At 39.7% G+C, this 19,602-nt stretch overlaps 1 pseudogene; it reads left to right on the top strand.

Annotated features, from left to right (window-relative positions):
• The first annotated feature begins 3,644 nt into the window (after positions 1-3,644).
• Positions 3,645-3,744, top strand: LOC138805470 (U6 spliceosomal RNA; annotated as a pseudogene).
• Positions 3,745-19,602: the final 15,858 nt, after the last annotated feature.

The following is a 19,602-nucleotide window of genomic DNA, read 5'->3' on the forward strand; positions in this document are numbered from 1 at the left end:
TGTGAGCCACTAGCGCCTGGCTTGCGAATGTGATTTTTCTTTTTATTTTATTTTATTTTATTATATTTTATCATATTTTATTGGAGAACATACTGTACAGAGGGGTTACAATTACATGGGCAGGATAATGCATACATTTCTTACCAAGCATTGCAGCCTCCTCCTTTGTTTACACTTCACCTCCCTTCCCAGCCTCCCCCCTCCCCCCCACCCAATCATACCCCCCTCCCCCCCCACACTGACATTGTAAAGCTGGTTTTGACATGACATTTTGTACTTCTCATTGTTGCAACAGGTCCACCTGAATCCTTAAACGACTTGTTTGTCCCCATCTCCTCCACATGTTATACTGACATCAAATATAGTGAAAGCGGGAGTTACACTGTGGGGGAGGGACATACAAAGCAACAAAGAAATAATCTTATAAATGCGTTAGAAACACATGCATGAAAGAAACGAAAACATTAAAATACATATTTAAGGGTTAATTTTCCTAACATCACATTATCTGACCTTTTCCGCTTGACTCATACCTATACTAGATATTGCAAATAAGGGAAACCATGGGACCTATGTTTCTTTGGGCCTGGCTTACTTCACTTAATATATTTTTTTCCAAACCTTTCCATTTCTTAACAAATGGGAAATGTGATTTTTCAAAGATTATTTGAAAAAGAATACACTTTCAAGAGATTAAATGCTTTGAGAATGACAACATTTTTATACCACAGAACCAAGTTTTACTGAAGTACCAGTGTTTTGAAGAACTAAAGATCTTCTCAATTGACGTTTTTTCTGAATTGCCTTTGACCTCTAAGTCAAGTTTTCCTGGCCTTGGTAGACCAAATGTGGATCTATTCTTCCAGGAGCTATTTTTCTGACCCACTTATACTGGATGACATTTTTTTATTAATCATTAGGGGGGGTATTAAAATAATCTTGTGATGCTTTGTGATCTTGTTCACTTATATGGGCTGGTCATCTGTAAATTGAAAGTTTGATTACAGTACTTTTTCTCAGATTTTGTGATCTCAGCCGTCGTTTTAAGTTGCATTGCATTTCAAATTGCTTACTGCTAATTCCTGATTCTCAATTATAGGAAATATTATAGGAAAATATTACAGGAAATGAGAATTAACATGGCTCTTCAATTACTTCTGTTTGCACGTTGAATGGGACTAGTTGAGAAGTCTTGACCCTGTTATCTAATGATGCTGGTAATTGAGACCTGGGATCCTAGGACCCATGCGTCTTGCAGAAGAATAATATCTTTTAGACATCATATCAGAAAAATTTAGTTATAATCAATAGGAACGCTTCAGAAATATGGAGAAAAACAGTTTGGAACCAGCGAGTTAAAACAATAAACAGAGCAGCAGAGTAAAATCCCTTATAGATTAGAGGAAAACAACATTATATATTACCATGTGAATTCTGAAGAACAAGAACACTTAGAAGGTATCACAAGTTTATACTGAAGACATTACATTGATACTTTTTATATTCTAGTATGTATTCCAAACCTAATTAATTATATTCCAATTCTATTTATTGGAATAAATAATTATCAATTTATTTGTCAAATTATCAAATAATTCTAGTAAGTTTCACTGTGTGAAATATAAAATCAGCACATATAAATACAAAATATATAGCTATATATAATATAATAAAAAAGGGCACATGTTTTGCATTGTTCTGTTGTGGTTAGGGTATCAACGACAACACAGTTTTAAAGTATTATTGCATTATCTCTACCTCAGTATTTGGTAGATTTAGACCTAAAGCTTTACCATTTGTTGATTTTCAGCCTGGAGGCAAGAGGAAACATTGTGATTAAAACATTACCAATTTCACATAGAGCTCTCCTATGACCTAGCAATCCCACTTTAGGGCATTTACCCAAATGTTTACAAACAAGACCACACTAAAGCTACCAGCAAAACTATGTTTATTGCAGCATTATTTACCATAGCTAAGATATGGAACCAACCCAGATGCCCCTCAGTAGATGAATGGATCAAGAAAATGCGGTATATATACACAATGGAATTCTATGCCTCCCTCAGAAAGAATGGCATTGCCTCATTTGTTAGGAAATGGAAAGGCTTGGAAAAATTATATTAAGTGAAGTAAGCCAAGCCAAAAGAAACATAGGTCCCATGATTTTCCCTTATTTGCAATATCTAGTATATGTATGAGTCAAGCAGAAAAGGTCAGATAATATGATGTTATGATAATGAACCCTTAGATATGCTTTTATACGTTTTTTCTTTCATGTATTTGTTTCTAACGCATTTATAAGATTATTTCTTAGTTGCTTTGTATGTCTCTCCCCCACAGTATAACCCCTGTTTTCACTATATTTGATGTCGGTATCATTTGTGGAGAAGAAGGGGAAAAACAAGTTGTTTAAGGATACAGGTGGACCCGTTGCAACAATGAGAAGTACATGTTGTCATGTTGAAAACGAACTTAACAATTTTGGTGGTGGGGGGCAGGATTGGGTGCGGGGGTGCGGGAGGCTGGGAAGATATGTGAAGGGTAAACAAAGGAGGAGGCTGCAATGCTGAAGGTGGCTCAGTGGTAGAGTGCTTGCCTTGCATGCCTGAGGCCCTGGGTTTGATTCCTCAGCACCACATAAGCAAAAAGAAAAAAGCCAGAAGTGGCACTGTGGCTCAAGTGGTAGAGTGCTAGCCTTGAGCTGAAGAGCTGAGGGACAGCGCCCAGACCCAGAGTTCTGGCTCCACGACCGGACCCCAAAAAAAATTTAAAAAAAAGAAATGTACTCATTATCTTGCCCATGTAATTGTTACCCCTCTGGACAGTATGTTCACAATAAAAAAAATGCTTATTAAAAAAATAAAAAAAAATTACCAATTTAAGGCCTAATAAAGAAGAGAAAGATATAGACTTCTCCTGCAGCTATGGAAATATTTGGTGATAGAAAGGCAGGAGTGTAATTCCTGCCTGGTCGGAAGGTAGACAGGCCAGACATTAGGTAATCATGCTTATGAACAATTTTTTCACCTTCTTGGCCTTAGCTACCTTTGAAATGGTAGGTATAATAAACAATTATATTTTGATAAAATACCTTCTAGTTCGAACAATTCTGTCTGAAATGTTCATCTATCTATGATCCCTTGTAACTGAGGTTAGTTTTGTTCCTGTAAGACAAACTATCCTGTCAGTGTAGGATATTCTGGTTGGTCTGTTCCTACATGGAAGAAGGATAGTCAGGTAAACATTTGTGCTAGTCAGACCTCACTTGGGAAAATTTCAGCTGCAGAACTTTAGAAGTAGCTCTTAAGCAAGGCTTACTTTGAACCCATTAGCTCCACAAAGCTAACTCAGTTGCATAAATAAGTACTTGAAAAAGCCTTCACCTTAGGACCTAGCTATAAGTTCCTCAAAGTATGATCAAACCTAAATTGAAAAAGGCTTAAAATTGTCATTGACAAAAAAAGCAAATATGAGCAATTGAATGAACAATATAATTTTTTCCACTATACACATTATTTTAGGGAAATAAGATCAATAGTATTGTTGGGAACAATAAGCTTTCCTTGTTACAAATAGGCACCCAAGGATGTAAGCCTGTATGAAAATTGCATCATTAACTACTTAAATTTAGAGGATACTACATGATTCAGCAGCACGTATACCCAAATTACAACAATACAGAGATTAACATGGCACTTGCAAAAGGATAATATGAATATTTGTGAATTATTTCATAATTTTCATTCTTCAGTTGCAAGAAATGACAGTTACGAAAAAGTTGATTACAAAATTACAAGTATAACAATACATGCAAGTGTTAGAATTAAACGTTAGTTTGACATCAGGGTATTAAGCCTTCATCTTAGAAAGGCCTTTACATAGAATAACCTTTACAAATCTTTTGAAATTAGTTAACATTGTCATTTTATCCCAAAGAAATGTACGACTATAAGGACCTTGAAAAAAAGTAATCTTAAATTTTCTATATGGAATGCAATCTGAAAGGACACATTTATTAATGAATATATATATTTTAAAAATGTTGAATTCAAAGTATATCTAGGAGAGAATGAAATAGATTATGGATATTATGCAATCACAATATTTTCAAATATACCTTTTTCAGACAAGAACCAGAAATGTCTTTAGTTTCTGTACTACTCACATCAACAGATAAGTTCAAATTATTTCTGATTAAAAAATCACAAACCATGCAGAAATCATATAGATGTATACAAACAACTCAAATACATTTTGACATAAAAGTCATGCAATTCACTTGTAAACATACCAGGGAACTTTTACAGTAAGATATTGCTGTTATTTGGATTGTGAAAATATTTTGTATGGACACAAGAATGGACTTAACTTAAACTGATATCAAACTTAACTGATATCTTATCTATGCAGTAATGCTGCAATTATTCTGGTAGTTTTAGTATGGTCTTGTTTGATGCCCCTCAATCGAAGAAAGGATTAAGAAAATAGAATTCTATGTAATGGAATTCTATGCCTCCATCAGAAAGAATGACATTGCCCCATTTGTTAGGAAATGGAAAGACATGGAAAAAATTATATTAAGTGAAGTAAGCCAGGCCCAAAGTAACATAGGTCCAATGGTTTCCCTTATTTGCAATAACTAGTATGTCTGAGACAAGCAGAAAAGCTCAGATAAGTTGATGTTAGGTGAAATGAACCCCAAGATAAGGATTGAAATGTTTCTTTTTCTTTCTTGCGATTGTTTCTAACATATTTATAAGATGAATTATTTGTTGCTTTGTATGTCCCTCTCCCACAGTATAACCCCTGCTTTCATTGTTTTAATGTTGGTATGATTTGTGGAGGGGAAGGGAAAAAACAAATTGTTTAAATAGGGATGCAGGTTGACCCACTGCAACAATGAGATATGAAGATGTCATGTCGAAAAATGAACTTTACAACTTTGGACGGGGGCGGGGGGGGGAGGACAGTGAAGGGGTAAGGGAGTGGGGGGAGATGGGAAGGGGAAATAAAGGAGGAGGCAACAATGCTTGATAAGATATGTACTCATTATCTTGCCCATGTAATTGTAAACCCTTTGTATGGTATTTCCACAATAAAAAATAAAATTCAACAAAAAAGAAAAAGAAAATAAAAGTAACTTAACCGAACCATTATGACTTAAGAGAACAATTTGTACAGCCTTCCACAACTTCAAAGAGTTAGTGATACATACTTATCCTTTTGGTAATATCAAAGGCAGTTTCTTCCAAGTTGTTCTTCAGACCTGGTTTGATATATTGTTTCAACTGAACGAGATCCAGCATATCTTTGCTATCTCTATTCCCAGAAGCAAGATGCAAGGGAATCAAGAGGCCTTTAGTTTGGGCATTGGTATCTGCATCATGATGAAGTAAGAAAGAAGCCACACTGGTATTATTTCACATATAAGCACTGTGCAGGGGTGTCCAGCCATTCACAGTTATTGCATGAATATCTGCTGCTTGAGCTACCAACTCATGGACAATGTCTAAGTGGCTACTGTAGGCTTCCCTGCATCTCTAGTATTCACCGAGTGGCCTTTATGGAAAGTAGACTTCACACTCCAATAAGCCGATTATTTTCAGCAACCCAAAGAAGAAATTTGCTTGGATCCTATTCCATTTTTTCCTTGCAATTGATACCATTCCTCACTTTTTCATTTTGTTCCTCATCTTCATCAGAATTGCCTAACTAGACATTTTCAGTGCCAGTGGGAATAAGGTGTCCATGTTGAACTGGTGAGAAAAATACAGTGAATTTTCTGCATTTGTTTTTTTTATGATGATTTATTTTCTCCTTTTCCATTTTTATTATTCTAAGTCATTCTCACTGGAAAGCAGGGAATTGATGGAGAGCAGAGGAAAGATGTTCCTCTGTAATCAAAGGTACAGACTGAAAATGATTATCAGTGTTGTCTTCATGTGCAGCTTCTTCTAGGAATGAGATAATAGAAGGTGGCTCAGTGGTAGAGTGCTTGCCTACATGTATGAGGCCCTATGTTCGAGTCTTCAGCACCACATAAGCAGAAAAAACCAGAAGTGGGGCTGATGCTTAAGTGGTAGAGTGCTAATCTTCCGCTGAAGAGCCCAGTACCCAGGGCCAGAGTTCAGGCCCCACGCCGACCAAAAATAAATAAATAAATAAAAGAAATAAGGCTTTCTATATAAATGATTTGGGAAATGGCAGAGCAGAAAATGAAATGATGCAACCAAAAATACAAAAGCAAAATAAATTAGGATAATTGTGGAGCAGTCATATTATCTATGAGAACCATGAAAGAGAGAAGTGAGAGGCAGAGAGATGTGCAATGATCTAGCCACAAAATCCATACCTCTGATCAATTTATAGAGCATACAGTATTTTATTTTTTAAAAACATGGAAATAGAATGTATGTATTTACTTTGAAATTAGTAAATACATTTTTAGTAGCCTGCATAAAGAGACATAGCTTTGACCAAATTACAGATAAGAATCTAAATCCTTGATAATTCTAGTAACACATCTGACTCAAATCAGGTGAATCACACTTTTCCTGTACAATGTAGGAATAGGTCCAAGCTAGGAAAGCAGCTAGAGATTACATCTGTGACGAAACTTGGTGGACAATGGTGTCAAGATTTACTTTTGGTGATCCACTTGCACTGGAAGCATGATTCTGAACTATTGCTTGCTGATCTCAAATATTGCTTTAATCATTGTATTCTCCAAGAAGAAAAAGTGAGATTTAGTTGAGAGGAAAGTACTACTAATACATTTTGACTTCTCATTAAGCACCTTCGACCATCAAAATCATTTGAAGACGATAGACAGGCAGGCCTACTTTTTTAGATGAAAATAAAGCAATTTAAATAGTCATGCAAAGACTTCTATTTTACTACTGCATTATACATTTTTTTCTAATGTTGGGTAACAATAAATAATGGATCTATTAGAAATCTCTTAAAGCTCATATGTTCAATCGTTAGTTCTCGTATACTATATCATGGCATTTTTTGTGTATGTTCTTAAGAAGAAACTTAAATTACTAACTTGAATTTCTGACAGGACAATATCATCACTGTACATCTTGGTTCTATACTCAGTTTTAAATTACTATATAAGTATGTGCATTAGATAAATATAGAGGAAAAAGTAGAAGCCACACTGGTGGTTTGTGTCATTAATCCTAGCTAATTAGAAAGATTAAATCTGAGGATTTTGATTTGAAACCAGACCAAGCAAAAAAAAATGTCCATTAGATTCTGTTTTTAAAGTAACCAGCAAAAGCTAGAAATGGAGCTGTGGTACAAGCAGTAAAATGCTAGACTTGAGAAAACTAAAAAAAAAACTAAATTCTGAGACAGAGCCAGGCCCTGAATTCAAGCCCTATTATTACTATCAAACAAATTAATTAATTAATTAATTAATTAAAATAAATTAAGTGAGGCAGGTAAAATGTAACACCCGTGGTGACTGGATTGTGTATCATTTTGTAATAAAGCAAATTATCGTGTCTAATAATCACTAATATTTTATTTGTACTTTTTTGTATAAAAAACCCTGAATTTAGCATGCATGTATATGTGTGTGTACATGTGCGCATGTGTGTATATGTATGTTTTTGTGTGCTGTTACAATGTTGCTTGCCAATGTGTACAGGGTGAGGCTGAAAAGAGCTAACTGTGTTGCAATGTTTTTATCTATCACTGTTATGTCATTTCAATGTAACCTTCCTTTTGTACATTTTATTTGTCAAATAATATCTTCATAATCATAGCATTTACAGCATTAAGTTAGATAAAAGAGATTGCTTTCAGCTCTTGCTATATGTTAGGTAAGAAGATGCAGACATAATTAGGTAGTAAATTATTGCTGTAAGATGATTGTCAGTACAAAATATGTATTTGACCTCTTAAATTGGTTATACTATTAAGATATACTCACTCCGTGAGTTTGACCAACAAACATAAAGGTATTACTCTCTGGTTATTCCTGTGAAACACAACGTGGATAAACTCTTTCCGGATTTCTGTTGAAAAAAAATTTTTTGTAAGATCATATCTATTCTCACTAAGAGATAACCCCATACTTATTATGTTTGAGTATCCCATTATATTGACTGAAAATCAGTATTGTGGATATGCTTGTTAGATATTCCTTTCAAAAACAAACAAACAAAATGCATGTGTCATTTCCAGATTGTAGATGTATTGGAAGTTGTTTTGTACATGCAAAAGGACCTTCACTAATGGCTCTTTTGTGGGAGTAACTATGGCAACTTTAATAAATAAGGCTTTTCAAATATCTTTTCCAATATAAATAACATCCCAGAGTGAGTCTTGCAATATCTGAAAGGACTTTGAATATTTTATTATTATTTCAGTTCATTGACTATAGAGCTAAAGACATTTCTGAAATAAATATTTTTAAGATCTGAAAATGTAAGTGGTCATATAGGCTTTTATGCATCATTTTATGAAAAGCCAGTTTTTATGAAACTAAATGAAATAGAATAAAAGAACATAAGTGAATTGAGTAAGCTAATTATTTGTATAACTTTGTTTTCAATTATCACAATTTTGTTTTCTATTATCACAGTCTTTTGAATGTAGATGATGCAGTTAAATTTTTTCCTTTGTGTCTCTATACTTTAGATACTTTTAGAATCTTTGTATTTTAAGATTGAATTTTTAGTATAAATAAAGGTCTTTTAAAAATATTAGGATTATTCTTGTGTTTTGTGTTTAACTCCCAAAAAAATGACTTATTTTCAAGTGTTAATAGTTTATAATTGAATCTTAATTATCATAAGAAATTATTTAAAAACACAGTAGTATTTATCTTTTTAAACCAATTGTATTTACAAGTTGGAGAGTCTTTAATTCATGCTTAGGTCTTGGTGTCTATGATTTTTAACCTCTTCTTCCTAACAATGATAGATCTGCCTGTATTTTTGGGTATAGGAAAGATAAAATATTTATCTGGGGCCAAAGGTGACTTTTTAATCAGTCTTGCTTTAATAGCATTTTAAAGTAGTACATTCCTTCAAAATGTTGGGTATAAAAAGCAATCAAAATACTTCTAATGGTAAACAACTTAGGTGAGCTACAATATGGAAATCACTGGTCCATAAGACATGCAGTCAGTTTCCATCAGGAATTGGCAGGTCATTCTGTCAGTAAGATTGTGTTAAACAGAGATGGGGTCACCAGGCAGTGCAGTGTTGAGTCATGGAATAGAATACGGTTTCTATTTTGAGCTGGAAATCAAGAATGTTATAGTTTAGGAGTTCCTTTAACCAGGGAGGAATAAATTTATTATGAACTTGCAGTTTTCATATTACAGTTACTTATTTTCTAACAAAGATAAAGAAAATACTATTAGAATGTACACAATAATTGTGGGAAATTTTCCTCAAATTAGAAGAGTAAGTGCTGGTATTTTAGTCATAAAATTGAATGAAGTCATTTGATACAGTTGGAGATGGGCATCAGGCTAACACTTACCATGTGTGCAATGTTGGACTAGTATTTCCAACTCTGAAGACTTGAATATCATCATCTGAGAATTAAAAATGGAAGTAATTCCACTTTATGGGATTATTGTGAGGGTTAAATTAGATACTATAGGTGAAGTACTTGGAAAAATATTAATCAGCAGCATTCTAACTTTTATTTTATCATGTGATGAATTCTAACATTTTTACTGTGATTTTTATATGCTGTATCTTTATGATGTGCAGCTTGATGTACTGATATACATTGTGTTGGTCACTTTTCTGTCATTATGAGGAAAATACCTGCAAAGAAAATTTCTGAGAAGAAAACTATTATATTGACTCATGGTTTAAGAGAATGAAGTCTAAGATCAGATGTCTCCATTTTTTTTTTTTAGTCCAGTCATGGGGCCTGAACTCTGGGCCTGGGCACGGTACCTCGGCTCTTCAGCTCAAGGCTAGAGCTCTACCACTTGAGCCACAGTGCCAGCCACTTCTGGCTTTTTCTTTTTGCTTATGTGGTCCTGAGGAATTGAACCCAGGGCCTCAGGCATGCAAGGCAAGCGCTCTACCACTGAGCCACCTTCCCAACCCCAGATGTCTCCATTTTTAAATTATATTTTTATTCTCTTAAATAGTTGTACAAAGGAATTTTCATTCAACAAATTAGTTTATAAACACAGTGGATCTTTACTTACCTTTCCCACAGTCTTCCAAACTTCACCTCACTTTAATTTTTTTTAGTTTCATACTATCTGTATTGTATATTATGCCTTCACTCTCTTCTTCCAAAACTCTATTCCTTCCCTTTGACTTCCCCTCACATCTTCCAAGTGATAGTTTCCTGGCATTCATTTTGTTGTATTAAAAGTTCAATTTTATAAGAAATTACACCTTTTAAATACTCCTCTGCCAATAGCATGCTTTGGTTAATACTGTTGTGTACACTTGCATAAATTTCTAGCTATTAAATCTATCCAATTCTTTGCAAATAATGTAACAGTCTTCATAATGGATGGGTGCAATCCAATTGTGTATAAATGACACACTTTCTCCAACCATCCCTCCCCAAAGGGTATCTGGACTGTTACCATAACTTGGCTATGGTGAACAGTGCAGCAGTGAACATGGTTGTGATAGTGATTTTACTGTAACCTTTTGGAAGAATTCATCGCTATGTTTCTGGGAGCAATCTTCTTGTCAATTTTCCAGAATGAGCACATCCCTCCCTTCATCTCCATCATGTTTTTCAAGTCCTCAAAAACACAGTAACCCCTACAGGTCTCAATAAGCTAAAACCATACTTTGCTCACATTCTTTCAATACATTTTTTTCATGATTGTACATATAATTTATTGAGAACTTTCCATGGACTTTGCTAATGTGGGAATGAGGGACATGACAAAAGAGTAAAAGTAAGAAAAATGTAATTTAATTAGCTATTATCATATTTAAAATCATTTTCATCTCTAACTAATAGCCTCACTTACTATTATCTTATTCTTTATTGGATTACTTCATCTATCCCCTAAATTATAAGAGGTGAGTTAAATACAAAAGCAAAAAGTGTGGTTTGTTTTTGACACTCATATATGAGGATTCACAATATGGGCTATTAGATGGATTGGAATTAATAGCCATTATCCATATTGTTAAAATAAAGATCATTTTCCCAAACTGATTATCTCAATTCATATTCCATTCAACAAAAAGAAACGTGACAGTTCCTTTGTTTTGCTCCTTATTAAATTTTGTTTCCATTTTATTTTACAACAAAGGATCATTTTTCATAAATCTACTGTAGATACAAAAATATTTTAAAATATTTCTTGTCGCTACCGCCTCGACCAGCAAGGAAGACACGACACCGGACTCTTCTCTCTGCAGTTTATTCAGGACCTTTGAGTAATCGTCTGACCCCAACCCCGGGGGAGAATTCCCCACAGCCTTAAGTACCCACTGGGTAGCCAACCCTGATACGCCACGTGGGAACCACCAATAGGTTCGAAGCAAGCCAGATTCTTTGCCTTAGCCATATAAGGAGTTGTTTACCACAGAGAGCACTCGCCATCGGGAGGAAGCCGGCACCATCTTCCAGGTGCGGCCTCTCGCAGCTCTCTACAGTTCCCCCTTTTTTGTTTAAAGAACACAGATGAGAACAGAGGTCTGATCCCTGTTGTGCAATGCAAGGACTGCATACAAGCCTTCTCCCAGAGGGTACCTTCTCTAGGGATGACTCAGCCTGTCCATTGATTCGTTTTTCACAAGGACGGGAAAAGGCAAATCGAACCTGTGTGCAATCAAACATGCTCTCCTTGAGGGCAAAACTCATGCCTCTCGACTGCAGTACTTTGGCTTTGCAATCTGTGTTCATTGTTTTAGGGTGGCAAGCCATGCTTAGGGGGACTGACCTGCTCCAATGACTGCAAAGGCTTGGATAATCATGGCTGCACTGCGATGCTGAGAACCTCTAATTTGGCAAATGCACCACAGACATACCAAGGAGGCTAACACCAGAAGGCCTGTCAGGGCTCCTAAACCCGCCCATTCCTTAAGATGATTCATAGCAGCAGAGATTCATGAAGATAACCCCTCCCCCAATCCGGCATCCACTCAGGTCGAGTTCACCACGACAATGGCAACCCTGAGCTGTTCCATCAGGCTGTCGAACTCCCCAGTTCAATTACCTAAAAGATAACTAGACAACTGTTTAGACAAATTTGCAGCGTTTTTTAAATAGGATTTTTCCTGGGCCTGAACTCTGGGCCTGGGCGCTGTCCCTCAGCTCTTCAGCTCTACCACTTGAGCTACAGCAACACTTCCAGCTTTGTATGCTTATGTGGTGCTGAGGAATTGAACCCAGGGCCTCATGCATGTGAGGCAAGCGCTCTACCACTGAGCCACCTTCCCAGCCCCTCTCCTTAAGATGATTGGGTCATAGCATTAGGAGCATCCTCAGGCACAGGCACCCAACGAGGCATGCGGGTAACTAAAGCATATTTAAACTTTGAGGCATTCCAGCATTGGGTTACTGCACGAGGTAAGTTCTTCCATACTCACAATGAACAAAAATGGGGGATACATGCACAGAGGTAGGCCTGTGAGTAATAGAAGATTTAGGTTTAACACTTTGGCCGCCGCAACCCGTAGCAGTTGCCACAACACCAGTCACGGTACCAGAACCCGAAGAGGCTGTAATCAAGGAAACAGTTATGCATCATGTCGTACGGGCATCAGTCTCGGGAACACAGACAGGGTTCCCCATCTCGGTACTGGTCTTCCCGGTTGCACCATCGCAAGGATGAGCAGGAGGACCATCACCCCCCGCATCTCGTGCCTCTTCACACTGGGCTTTTCTAGTGAGGCGTTCAGGCACCCACACCGGATCTTGTTGGTCCTGAGGAAAAACACAAACAGAGCCTCGTGCCCATGTTAGTACGGGATCGGGCCCACGCCAGAGCCCTGTCAAGACATCCTTCCATTTTACCATCCCTTTTGCTGGGCCATAAGGTTCATTATGTCTATCTGCTGCGGATTGACTCTGAGCATCCAAATTTAAAAAATTAATAGTAAATAAAGCAAGAGAAAGTCTTTCTTTTGGGGTACGGCGATGGCCAATTCCCCCCTTTTGTTTTTGTAGGCACTCTTTTATCATGCGGTGAGCACGTTCCACAATGCCTTGGCCTTGGGGATTGTAGGGCAAACCATGTATAAGTTGCACCTCCATTTGATGACAAAAGGAGGCAAACTGTTGTCCTGTGTATGCAGGTCCATTGTCAGTCTTAAGTTGATAAGGTTTTCCCCAGGCTGCCCAGGCCTCCAAACAATGGGCAATAACATTGCGTGCCTTTTCTCCAGCCGAGGGTGTGGCATGTTTAACACCTGAACAGGTGTCCACAGACACATGTACATATTTTTGGTGTCCAAACTCAGAGATGTGAGTCACATCCATCTGCCAAACATTTAGTGGGAGCAAACCCCGGGGATTAACCCCAACACTAGGCGGATGCTGATAAATTACACATCGAGGACAGTCTAATATCACCTGTCTCGCATCTGCTCGAGAAATTTGAAATTTTTGTTGTAGTGCTTTTGCATTAACATGAAATGTTTTATGAAAGGTTTTGGCTCTGTCTAAGACAGAGCTAATAAATACCCATTCTTGTCTGGTCCATTGATCCACTACATCATTTCCTTTGCCCAGGGGTCCTGGCAGGCCCGTCTGAGCCCGAATATGCAAGGGATAAAAGCATGATTTTCTCTGCCAAATCAACTGTTGTAATTGATGAAAAAATGGACCAACCGGACTGGAACTCTTAATAGGTCCGGCAACCTCTAAAACCTTGAGAGCATTAATAACATAAGCAGAATCATATATTAAATTAAAAGAAAACGGGCATGCTTCAAAAACTTTTATAACAATTTTTAACTCTACCATCTGAGGAGCACCGGGCTGAAACTGGTGTTGTACCGGTCGTTGTGCCTCAACCATATATACACCACATCCCATTTTTGAGCCATCAGTAAATACATTAGGGACACTTACAATAGGTTGAGAAGTCGTTACCTTAGGAAAGATAATTGGGTGTTCCTTGAAAAACCCCAAAAGGGGATGTTTTGGAAAGTGGTTGTCTATTTGTCCAGTAAAGCTACATTGTAAAATAGCCCAATCATCTATAGTAGCACACAAAGTTTGAACTTGATGGCTGGTGTAAGGAACTATAATGGTAGACGGGGCAATTCCAAAATACTGTAAGCATTGTTGAATTCCAGAGAGTGCAACACCAGCCACAGCAGTAGGTTAATATTCAATGGACTTGGCCGGTGATACTTTCGGGTGAATCCAAAACAACGGGCCTTCTTGCCACAACAACCCAGTAGGTTGAGACAAGGTAGGGAGTATACACAGGGTAATACTCTTGTCTTCCTGTATTCTCTGTAAGCAGGCATTTTGTAATCTCTCTTCTATCTTATGTAAAGTCTCTCTTGCCTCTTTGGTTAACTGTCTAGGAGAATCCAAAGCAGAGTCTCCTTGTAATATATCATAAAGGGGTCTCAACTCATAATTTGGTAGCTTTAAATAGCTTCTAACCCAATTAATATCTCCTAACAATTTTTGAAAATCATTTAAGGTTTTTAGATTATCTTTTCTCAACTCTACCTTTTGTGGAGTAACGCAATTTTTACATATTTTCGCTCCTAAGTAATCTATAACCTGGTCCTGCTGTACCTTTTCAGGAGCTATAAACAATCCTCTGTACTTTAGCATCTCAATCAAATCCACATACGCCTTTTCCAGCATATGTTTACTCTTTGCTGTTAGTAAAATATCATCCATATAATGAATGCATCTTAATTTGGGATATTTTTGTCTAAGAGGGGCAAGAGTTTCATCCACATAAAGTTGGCACATAGTAGGACTATTGGCCATCCCCTGAGGCAAAACTACCCACTCATATCTTTTATCTGGCTCCTCATGATTGCAGGAGGGAATAGTAAAAGCAAACCTCACACTGTCTTGATCATGTAAGGGAATGGAAAAAAAAAATCAATCCTTTATATCAATCACAATAATGGGCCAAAAGGCCGGCAGGGAAGAAAGCAAAGGTAGGCCTCGTTGCACGGGGCCCATAATTTGCATCTGGTTATTGATGGCTCGTAAATCGTGTAACAAACGCCATTTTCCAGACTTCTTTTTAATAACAAAAATGGGTGTATTCCACGGGGATACTGATGGTTTAATGTGTCCTTGGGTTAACTGTTCCTGTACTAATGTCCTGGCGGCAGTTAATTTTTCAGAGGAAAGTGGCCACTGAGGCACCCACACCGGCTCCTCCGTTTTCCAGGATATGGGGATCCCTCCCCCAGTGGCCCCTAGGAAAAACCCAAGCCCTGCCTGTGGTTTCTCTGGTACACTTTAATAGGCTCCTTGTTCCCTCGTAGAAATTTACCTAGTCCAAAACTGGAGTGATAACCCATACGCACCATCATGTCCTGTGATGCAGGGGAATAGTCATTAATTAATTTAAATCCCATTTGTTTCATAAGGTCTCTGCCCCATAAGGAAACCGGGAGCTCTAACACATAAGGCTGTATTATATCGGAATGTCCTTCTTCATCACTCCAGTGCAGCTGTCTCGCACTCATGTCAGGGGCCTTAGCATATCCCAGACCTTGTAAGGTTTGGGAGGACGCTTGTACAGGCCATCCAGATGGCCAATCTTTTCTGGCAATAATGCTCCTGTCTGCCCCAGTATCCAAAAGGCCCAAAATTTTCTTATTATCAACATTGAGTTCAAGAACTGGTCTTTGGTCCAAATCAAGAGACAGGAATGTTAAGTCTGTTCCCGTGGATCCAAAACCCCCTTTTCCTCTTAGCTTGGGCTGAGCCGCAAAATGGTCATGTAAACTGGGTAAAATCAAAAGCTGAGCAATTCTATCTCCTGGGGAGATGACTAAAATTCCTTTAGGAGATTCAACCATAATCTTTACAATTCCAGTATAGTCTGGGTCAATCACACCAGGATGCACCTTAAGGCCCCACAGAATGGTGGATGACCTCCCTATCAACAATCCCACCGTGCCAGGCTCAAGGGGTCCTTGGAAGTTTGTGTCAACTAACTGGACCCCCATTCGGGGAGTTAATACGAGTCTGGTGGTGGCACGGAGGTCCAGTCCTGCTGAGCCAGCAGTGGCTCTCCGCGGTCCTAGGGGTGCCGGAGGGTCGGCCACTGTTCTGGGTAGTAGCTCCTGTCCTGGTTCTTGACTGCCCCATATATTTGCGGGCCCTGAGGGCGGGGGCCCTGCTGCCCGTTTTTTGAATGGGCCTGCGATAAGGTTCAACCGTTGATGTCTTTCACAGATCGGCATTCAACTGCCCAGTGCTTCCCCCTTTTACATCTAGGGCACAGCCCAAGCCGCTTAGGCTGTTGTCCCTTTCCTGTTTCTATCACACTTCCTCTTTCAGGGCAATTACGCTTTATGTGTCCCATCTTGCCGCATCTAAAGCAGGCAGCTGAGCCTCCCCCTTTCTTCTGGGTTAATTGCACTACAGCAGCAGCTAATCCAGCATTAGTTAGTGGTCCGCCCAGCTCTCTGCAAACTTTCATCCATGCTTTAATCCCCTATTCTTATATGGGGTTATGGCGGCTCTGCATTCCTTAGTGCACTGCTCGTAAACAAGCTGTTTAATTAATGGCATGGCTGCGTCTGGGTCACCAAAAATTCTGCCAGTGGCCTCAACCATACGAGCAACAAAGTCCGAAAACGGCTCCATAGAGCCCTGCAGGATTTTGGTGAGATTGCCACTCACCTCGCCTTTATTTGGTAAGGCCTTCCATGCCTTTATGCCAATTTTATTGATTTGTTCATAAACTTGAACCGGGTAGCCTATCTGCTGATTGGCGAATCTCCCCTGTCTAAGCAGCATATCTCTGTCCCAAGCTGGGTTTCCCCCAGCCTGATTGGCCGCAGCCTCTTCACTAGCAAATTCAATCAAAAAGGCCTTCCAATCTAAATACTGACCTGGGCTCAAACAAGCTCGTGCGAGCCCACTCCAATCACCGGGTGTCATGCAATGTCTGTTTAGGGCCTCCACCTGGGCTATAGTAAAGGAGGCTGTGATTCCGTATGTCCGCACAGACTCAGCTAAAGATTTTATAACCTTAAAATCTAAGGGTTCATGATACCGCTGTCCCTGTGGATCCTGAAATATTGGACAGGCTAGATGTAACTCGGTTCTGACCGCTTTCCACACCCCTGGGCTGAAAGAACAGCCAGGGCTGCCACTTCCAGGGTCCTCCGCATCGAGCGGAGGGGCCGAAGGTGTGGGGCGGTGCACGGAGGGCGTGCATTTGTCTTTATCTGGGTCCTCTCTCTCCTTCCCTTTCCTCCTCTTTCTTATCTTTGTTTTTTCTATTTGTTCTATGAGTGATTGTAGTTCCTCTGAGTCTGTAGACTCAGAGGTCTCTAGTTCGGCAAAATCGGGGTATAACCCCCCCTGCTCTCCTCCTTTTCACTGTCTGCCCTTTCCGATCTATTTTCCTGCAGCATTTCTTGGGCGGCCTGACCATTCTCTACCGCCTCACTGCAACGCTGGTCCTCGAGACAGCCTCTTATCAGTTTCCATATTGGTCTCACTCCGCTCTTAAGCGTTCCTTGTTCAGAGGCAAAATCTAGGTCCCTCCCTAGTTTCTCCCAAGAGGCCACCGTGAGGTTTCCGGAGACAGCGAACCACGGGGCAACGATGTCACATTCATTCAAAAATCTCTCTAAAGTACTCTTTTTTATTTTTAACTTTTTTGAGTGCAGTAGCTCATTGAGAGCCCAAAAAATTGGGTGCGAAGAAGCAGCGCCCATGTTTTAAACATTTAAAGCTGGTAAACAAACTTTTACTTTCACTTTTGGCTACTCTATTGACTAGCCCCGGGTTCTGGCTCTCTCTTTTTCTACCAAGAAGAGCAAAAATCCCCCCCCCCTCTTGTCGCGGATTCCCCTTTTACCTGGGAACTTACTCCCCGCTCTTGTCGCGGATTCCCCTTTTACCTGGGGACTTACCCCCACTTTTGTCATGGATTCCCCTTTTACCTGGGGACTTACCGGTGCACCACCCTGACCGCAGAGAGTTCTGAGTCCTCGTTGGGGTCATGGCTGAGTTCCCCGTACCGGCCACCACGTGTCGCTACCGCCTCGACCAGCAAGGAAGACACGACACCGGACTCTTCTCTCTGCAGTTTATTCAGGACCTTTGAGTAATCTTCTGACCCCAACCCCGGGGGAGAATTCCCCACAGCCTTAAGTACCCACTGGGTAGCCAACCCTGATACGCCACGTGGGAACCACCAATAGGTTCAGGTGTGCAGAAGCAAGCCAGATTCTTTGCCTTAGCCATATAAGGAGTTGTTTACCACAGAGAGCACTCGCCATCGGGAAGGCGGAGGGCGGAAGCCGGCACCATCTTCCAGGTGTGGCCTCTCGCAGCTCTCTACAATTTCTATTTGTATGCATTGGTATATACATACACACATATATTGCAAAGTTATAATGATAATTTATAACTTCTGTAACTGTACAATTTACTAAATTATTTAAAATCATCAACAGCTTATGCCTGGAATCCGGGTTACTAAGGAGGCTGAGATCTGACGATCATGGTTTGAAGCCATCCTGGGCAAGAATATCCATGAGCCTCTTATCTCCAAACAACCAACAGGAAATCAGAATTGGAACTTTGACTCAATGTAGTAGAGTGGTAGCCTTGAGAGAAAATGCTCAGGGACATCTTCGAGGTTCTTAGTTCAAGTAGTACAATCTACACCAAAAAATCTAATTTACACCTGTGTAAGTAGAATATTTCCATCACCCAAATGCACATCCTTGCTCACTTGCGGGTTAACTGTTATGTCTCAAATACCACATTGTTGGGAGCTGACAGTAAAGCTCAAAAGGGCATCTTGACCTCTTAGTTGCTTGAAGGCATGTAAAGGAACTGGCTTAGTTGAAAAACACCAGGTGCCCCGGATTGTTTTGCTTCCTGCCACTTTGAGGGCACCACCTGGTCCCCCAGTTGGTCGGGCCCTGCACTTGCTTCAGCTGCTCCAGCAGCTGGGTCTGCCTCTGCAGGTGCTACTAGAGGGCCTCCTTCTCAGAGCTCAGCCACTCATTGGAGGCTATGTGCTGCTCACAGGTGGCTCTGAGCTCCTGCTGCTGGGCCAGGGACTACTCCTGCCATTTTTGCAGCTCCCTAGCTGCTTGGCTCTCTCTCTCAGTCACCTCTTTCCATTCCTCTATCTTATCCTCTGAGCAGTCCAGCTGTTCTCACAGATGAATTTCACCTGCTGCTCTGAGCCCATGATGTTGGTGAGCTCCTCCTTCTCACTGCTCACCCTGTGAAGAGTGTCCCACAGTAGGCCCATCAGTGCCTCTGGCTGTGTGTTGCACATATATGCACATCGTGGGGTCTCGAGGATCTCCTGCTCAACCTTGGCCTTCTCCTCGTCTTGGCAGTTGCTCCTGCTGCTCTGCATTCTGGAGACAGAGCTTCTGGTTCTCCTGGATCTGGGATGTGAAGTTGTTCCTCCAGGTTTTTTAACTCCATCTGCAT

The sequence above is a fragment of the Dipodomys merriami genome, unplaced genomic scaffold, assembly GCF_024711535.1.
Source record: "Dipodomys merriami isolate MVZ:Mamm:240054 unplaced genomic scaffold, mDipMer1.0.p SCAF_394, whole genome shotgun sequence".
Taxonomy (NCBI): Eukaryota; Metazoa; Chordata; class Mammalia; order Rodentia; family Heteromyidae; genus Dipodomys; species Dipodomys merriami.